The sequence below is a fragment of the Tursiops truncatus genome, chromosome 10 (genome assembly GCF_011762595.2).
Source record: "Tursiops truncatus isolate mTurTru1 chromosome 10, mTurTru1.mat.Y, whole genome shotgun sequence".
In the NCBI taxonomy this organism is placed as follows: Eukaryota; Metazoa; Chordata; class Mammalia; order Artiodactyla; family Delphinidae; genus Tursiops; species Tursiops truncatus.
Window position 1 is genome coordinate 22,444,041 of NC_047043.1, and position 6,791 is coordinate 22,450,831.

Here is a 6,791-nt window from a genome sequence, read left to right on the forward strand (position 1 = left end):
TAGAAAGAAGACACAAGAGCTAATCATCCTTATGATCACAATAAAGCCATTGCCACCAGCACCATCCCCTCACAGCAGTCTCTTTGTATAGGGATTCTGAGACTGGGTGAGTGGCTCTAAGAACTATGCAGAAGAAACAGTGAATGCAAACAAGTCAAGGTGCCCCCCTGGAGATGGGAATGCCTACTGTTCTGATCTTGGCTCAGTCAATGACCTTGACCTTGGAAAAATCATCCAATTTTCCCAGGGCCTAAAGAGCAATGGGATCCCTTCTAACTCTGAGACCTCGTGACTTACCTCCTCTCCTCAGGGAGCTGTCCATCTAAGGGAGTGAAGAGTGAGTACTGCTTCTACCCTCTAAGTATCACCTTGTATCTCATAGGAATGGGGACTAATTTCAGATACTTCCTTCTAGGTCTCTTGGGAGAGCAATGACCTCACACCTTTGTGCTCAGTGAAAACCATGGGCTCTAGAAACAGGAAGACCTTGATTCATACCCTGACTCAGGTTTTAGTTGTGTGACCTTTAGTGGTGAGACCTTAATCTCCCTGAGCTTCTAGACTCCTGGTCTGAAAACTGGGAACAAGAACCCACCTTAGGATTGTTATCAGGAATAAATGAGACAATACACGTAAAAGTGCCGAGCACATTGCCTAGTGCAGTGTAAGTATCAACAATGCTGCTGCTGCTGCTAACAATGACTTAAAATCTTGGAGCTGGGAAGAGCCTCAAGGGATGATCAGATCCAGGTTTCTATCTTTAGGCAGAATCTAAGGATGTCCTCTTACAGATAAGGCAAAATACATAAATACAGAAAATTAAAGAAATGAGAAAACGGCTATTTCCTCCAATAAATGAGACCCCGGGGGGGGGGGGTCCTCTTTTTTTTTTCCCCCAAGAAGGTCAAGAGCTATCAGGGGCTATGTTTTCCTCAAAGGCCTCATTCTCTCCTCCTGAAGCATGCACCAGGATCACATCACCTTCCTTGTTATGCTATCTTCTGGGGTAAATTCGTAGAGGCACTGCAGGTTTGCTATGGGAGTTTTTGAAATTTTCATCTTAAATTTATAGCTGATGAGTATAACTCGCCCTGAGCTTCACCATATTGTAAGCTATCATGTTAAAAAACAATTACATTTCTGCCAGTGGCACTATGAGTGGTCAGAATTTTTTTTTTTTTTTTTTCAGTTTCACAAGAAAACGGATGAGTACACTGACCTACTCAAGGAATTTTTTTTTTACTCTTTAAAGCCTGAGTGGCTGTGAGAGTCGAGACTGAGACTGGAATACAGCCAGGTCCCTGTGAGGAATGCATATTCCGAGAAAGGATAAGTTGGGGGAAAACCACCCAGTGGCACAGGAGATAGGAGGGGAGCTTTTCCTGGGAATCCTTCTGAGAAACAGAATCCCTGGCCTAATGTATGGATAATGTTTTCGTTTATGGGTACGAACCCCCAAGCCAAAAAATAAATATAAAATGGTATTAGACCGGTATTACATCTGGGTTCCCTGGCTGAAGCACTGCATAGAATGCTCTCAAAAAGCCCTGCTGAAGAGGAGCTCAAAATAAGTTACTAAAAACACATGAAGGAATGATCCCCTTGCACACCGGAAGACACAAACTGGACGAGTACAACCCCAAGAACTTCAACTATAGAACAATCTAAAAGAGACTAAAAATGGGAATTTTTAAATGATTAAAGAACGAAAAGGAAAGAAAAGAACACGAAAATCTAGTGCTAAGAACCAAGTAGAACTAGACATAAAAATATAAATGAAAATAGTCTTATTGACTTGGTCAAACAATAGATTAAATGCAGATGCAGAGACAGTTTATGAATTGAGGAAATAAATGTAAATGACAGAGAGATAATGAAATGGAAAAGCGGAGAAAAATTAAGACACCTGAAGAATGGAACGTGAAGCTCCAAAATATGACTTACCGGAGTTCCAGGAGAAACGAGAAAATTGAGAGAAGCAGTATTTTAGGAGACACTGAGTCTGAGTTTTCCAGAACTGATAAGAGGTAGCAAGCATAGATTCAAGAAACACAGGTACTGAACAGGATAAATAATGACAAACTTACCCCTAGACACAGAAACTGAACAAAAGAAAGACAGAAAAATCTGAAAAGTAGAAAGGAGAAGACGTCCCAAGGAGCCAGTCAACCGAAAGCAGACTTCTCAACAGCAACAACGTAGGCCATGAAATAGACCCTCGACCTTCTTCTTCTTCTTCTTTTTTTTTTTTTTTTTTTTTTTGCGGTACGCGGGCCTCTCACTGTTGTGGCCTCTCCCGTTGCGGAGCACAGGCTCCGGACGCGCAGGCCCAGCGGCCATGGCTCACGGGCCCAGCCGCTCCGCGGCATGTGGGATCTTCCCGAACCGGGGCACGAACCCGTGTCCCCTGCATCGGCAAGCGGACTCTTGACCACTGCGCCACCAGGGAAGCCCCCCCCCCTTTTTTTTTTTTTACAGTGCAAATGCATTGGATTTTAATCTTTAATATCTAACATTGCTTTAGGACATGTTTTCTCTGAACCAGAAACAGAATGCTAATTGCATAAAAATATACACATAGAAAAAATAGTTCTCCATTTTCCCGGGGAAAGACAGTAACTTCTAGAATACTCAAGTGTTTTAATTATAAAGCCTTGGTCATCTCATTTATTAGCTCTGTAACATGCATATTTAAACATTATTAGACAACCGTTAACAATTTATAAAGGTAAGGTGCCATTACTAAGTAGCTTCTCCTGTGAGTGGATGTGTCCCTTCTGCCACCAACAAGGCAGCAATATGGTTAGTTTAATTTCATGAGTACATGATCCATTGCTGCAAACGCTAATTCTCTTCTCCACCCTGTGCTTATCTGTGCATGTATGTGAGCTGGTTAGATCGCACAGGCAACCTCTCTAACTTCACTAGTAAGATGAGCTGGGCTTGGGCTTTCGATGCAGACTGACCGTGTCTGTCTGCATCAAGTGATCTGACCTATCCTTGGTAGCAAGCACTCTCCGAACTGCTTCCTCAAAGGCCGCTGCGACATTCGTGGCATCTTTTGCACTTGTTGCAAAGAATAGTCGCCGTTGTCCCTGCACCAGGCTGGTGCTTCTTCTGCAGACACCTGCCGCTCTCTGATGTCAACCTTGTTACCCCAAATCACAAAAGGAAAGCTTTCGGGCTCTTTCACATCCGCATATGAATTCTTTTTTCCAGTTACTCAAGTTCTGGAAGCTTTGAGAATCATCAACGCAGGCAACAGTCAGACCCTCTGTAAAATGGCGTCCTTAGGCTTCTGAATCGCTCTTGACCGGACGTGTCCCAAATCTGCATGGTAACAAAATGTCCAACCACCTCCAAATCTTTACTTAAAAATTCCACACCTATTGTATGGAAGAGCTGGGTATCAAACTTATTAGTCACATATCTGTTCATTCGAGAACTCTTCCAACTCCACCATCTCCAAGGAGAATTACTTTAAAAAGCGATGATTTTCCTGCCATTATTAATCTCAAGATCTCTGATTTCAGACCCTTTAATTGTTCAGTTCAAACATCATCATTGTCTCTAGGACTGTCTGGAAGATTCACCTGGACACGGACAACAGGGAAAGCGGTTCACCACTGTGCCGGGCTCATTATAGGAGTGCAGGGAGTTTCTCGCGGCCACACGGTGGAAGCCTTGGGAGCTCCTGTCTGGTCAAGGACCCGGCAGGCAGGACGCGTCGGTGGCACTGCTGACCCTCGAACTTCTGAAAGAATTGCCATTAAACTAAATTTCCGTTCTCAGTTAAATTCTAGCTCCAGAATGAGGAGGAAATGAAATTCACAGAGAAAAAAAGGTAGTTTACCACAAACCTTTGCTGAGAGATCTCCTCACATTTCCCTCTCAGGAAGAGGGAAGTTAAACCCAGGAGGAAGTCGGGGGGCGGTGCGGGGACGCAAGAGGCAGCCATAAGAAGGGGCACTGATGAACGTGTGAGAAGCAGAAGGAAGCATTAAGTCCGTAGAACAACGATAATAGTGACTAATTGGAGGTATATTAAGACAAGGCGTGTACAAGATTGTTTTCAGACATCAAAATATGAAGGGACTTCCCTGGTGGCCCAGTGGTTAAGAATCCGCCTGCCAACGCAGGGCACACGGGTTCGAGCCCTGGTCTGGGAAGATCCCACATGCCGCAGAGCAACTAAGCCCGTGTGCCACAACTACTGAGCCTGTGCTCTAGAGCCTGTGAGCCACAACTACCGAAGCCCACGCGCCTAGAGCCCGTGCTCCACAAGAGAAGTCACCACAATGAGAAGTACATGAGCCGCAACCAAAGAGTAGCCACCGCTCGCTGCAACTAGTGAAAGCCCGCGCAGCAACCAAGACCCAACGCAGCCAAAAATAAATAAATTTTTTAAAAAAAAGAAAAAAAATTTAAATATGAAGGAAAACCTGTATGAGAAGTAAAATTAATCATGGTTTACCTCATGGTGTAAGTAGCTTGGACATACACATGGTAATGAACATATTCAAGTACTGCGTTGGCTGGCCAAAAAGTTCGTTCAGTTAATGAATACGTTGTTCAAGGAAGTTCTTGGCGGGGTGGGATAGGGAGGGTGGGAGGGAGGGAGACGCAAGAGGGAAGACATATGGGAACATGTGTTTATGTATGACTGATTCACTTTGTTATAAAGCAGAAACTAACACACCATTATAAAGCAATTATACCCCAATAAAGATGTTAAAAAAAAAAAAAGTTCTTGGTGAAAATGAAAAATGTGTCTTATTTTTACTTAAAACTGAACGAACTTTTTGACCAACCCTATACTTACCTGATGTTAGGCCTACACTGAAGGGATGGGAATGCGTGGGGAGTGTGTGTGTGTGTGTGCGGTGGGAAACAGGGAGAACAGAGCTAAATCTTCCTTCTCCACAGTGTAAAATTAGAGGATAATGCCCCAAACTCATGTTATTTACAAAAAATGAAGGTGAACACCAAAATAGTCTGCTAAAAAGGATGAACTGGGCGACTGGGGAGAGGAATAGGGCAGGGCACTGTTCTTTTTTCCTCTGTAATAAGCACTGTAGATGTTTGACCATATGTGCAGGTGTAGCTCATAAAAAACAACTTAAAAATATGAATATAAAAATTTTTTAAAATCTGTTGAATAAATTTTGCTAGCAACTTTCTGTACTAGGATGGCATCATACATTTTTATTATTACACATTTTTATTATTTTGCAAGGGTCTTCTATGCTGACACTTTATCTTCTACAGCTTATTGTAGAAGTATGACACTCATAAAACTCATCAAAGCAACAATGACCTGAATGCATTAATACTTTGTTCAAATGGAAATGTTCCCATTTTAATAACTATTAGCTTTTAATTATACAATAATCACCTAAAAGTTTCAAAAACCCCTCACGGTTGTATAAAAACTCTTTCCAAGAAAGAGTAAAAGGCATTTTGAGAATATGAAATTCTTTCATAAATAAAGGGTTAGTAGTGTATAATTTTAGGGGACAGTTCACATCAACCAACAAAATAAATTTAAATTTTCAAGAATATGCTAGTAATCAGATGCAGAAAAACAAACATTATATGATATCACTTATCTGTGGAATAAAATGATACAAACGAACTTATTTACAAAACAGAAACAGACTCACAGACTTAGAAAAGAAACTTATGGTTATCGAAGGGGAAAGAGGCGGGGAGGGATAAATTAGGAGTTTGGGATTAATGTATATACACTACTATATACAAAATAGATAAGCAACAAGGACCTACTGTAGAGCACAGGAAACCTTACTCAATATTCTGTAATAACCTATACAGGAAAAGAATCTGAAAAAGAATGGATATATGTATATGTATGACTGAATCACTTTGCTGTACACCTGAGACTAACACAACACTGTGAATCAACTATACTCCAACATAAAATAAAAAATTTAAAACAGATTATGCTAATAAATATTGTCTCTCAAGATTCAAAAGTAAATTAAGACTTTATTATAATTATGCATGTCATTTCTAATAACTGACACATTTTACATATATGTATTTAGAAAGAAAAAATAAATTTAAGAGGGAAAACATTAATGAGTCCACAAATGAGAGCTCAGGGAGGAAATATGCTCTTTGCCATTAGTATAATCTTAGAGGTACTTCCTGTAATCCTCCCTCTTCTACCTTTCAGATGGCAATTTTTTTTTTTTTTTGCGGTACACGGGCCTCTCACTGCTGTGGCCTCTCCTGTTGCGGAGCACAGGCTCCGGACGCGCAGGCTCAGCGGCCATGGCTCACGGGCTCAGCCGCTCCGCGGCATGTGGAATCTTCCCGAACCTGGGCACGAACCCGCGTCCCCTGGCATCGGCAGGTGGACTCTCAACCACTGCGCCACCAGGGAAGCCCTCAGATGGCAATTTTTAAAAAATCAAAAAACACAGACAAAAAATGGTGAGATGATTGAATGTTAGGAGGCAGAATTGAATCTCCGTAGGTTATACTTCCTTTGGGGTACTGCTTATTTTCCAGGGAAGGACTGTGGGTGTGCCGTGCTGGACATTACCCTTCTTGCAGGAGCCCCATGCTCCCTAAGTGCTGGATCTCAGCGCAGGGCCACCACTGCAGGAGGGGAAGAGCAAGGTGGAACCTTGGCGTTGGCTGATCTGTGTCCCATGAGGAGCTCTTCTTTGGGGACTTCTACAAATGACAGCATGTGTGCAAGCAGAGTTGCAGAGTTCTAAAGGACCCAGAAGGGGCACAGTAGAAAAGCCCTGGGCTACTGCTAT

At 42.3% G+C, this 6,791-nt stretch overlaps 1 pseudogene; it reads right to left on the reverse strand.

Moving 5' to 3' along the window:
• Window positions 1-799: 799 nt before the first annotated feature.
• On the reverse strand, window positions 800-6,730 carry LOC141279712 (ras-related protein Rab-9A-like; annotated as a pseudogene).
• Between the last annotated feature and the right edge of the window lie 61 nt (window positions 6,731-6,791).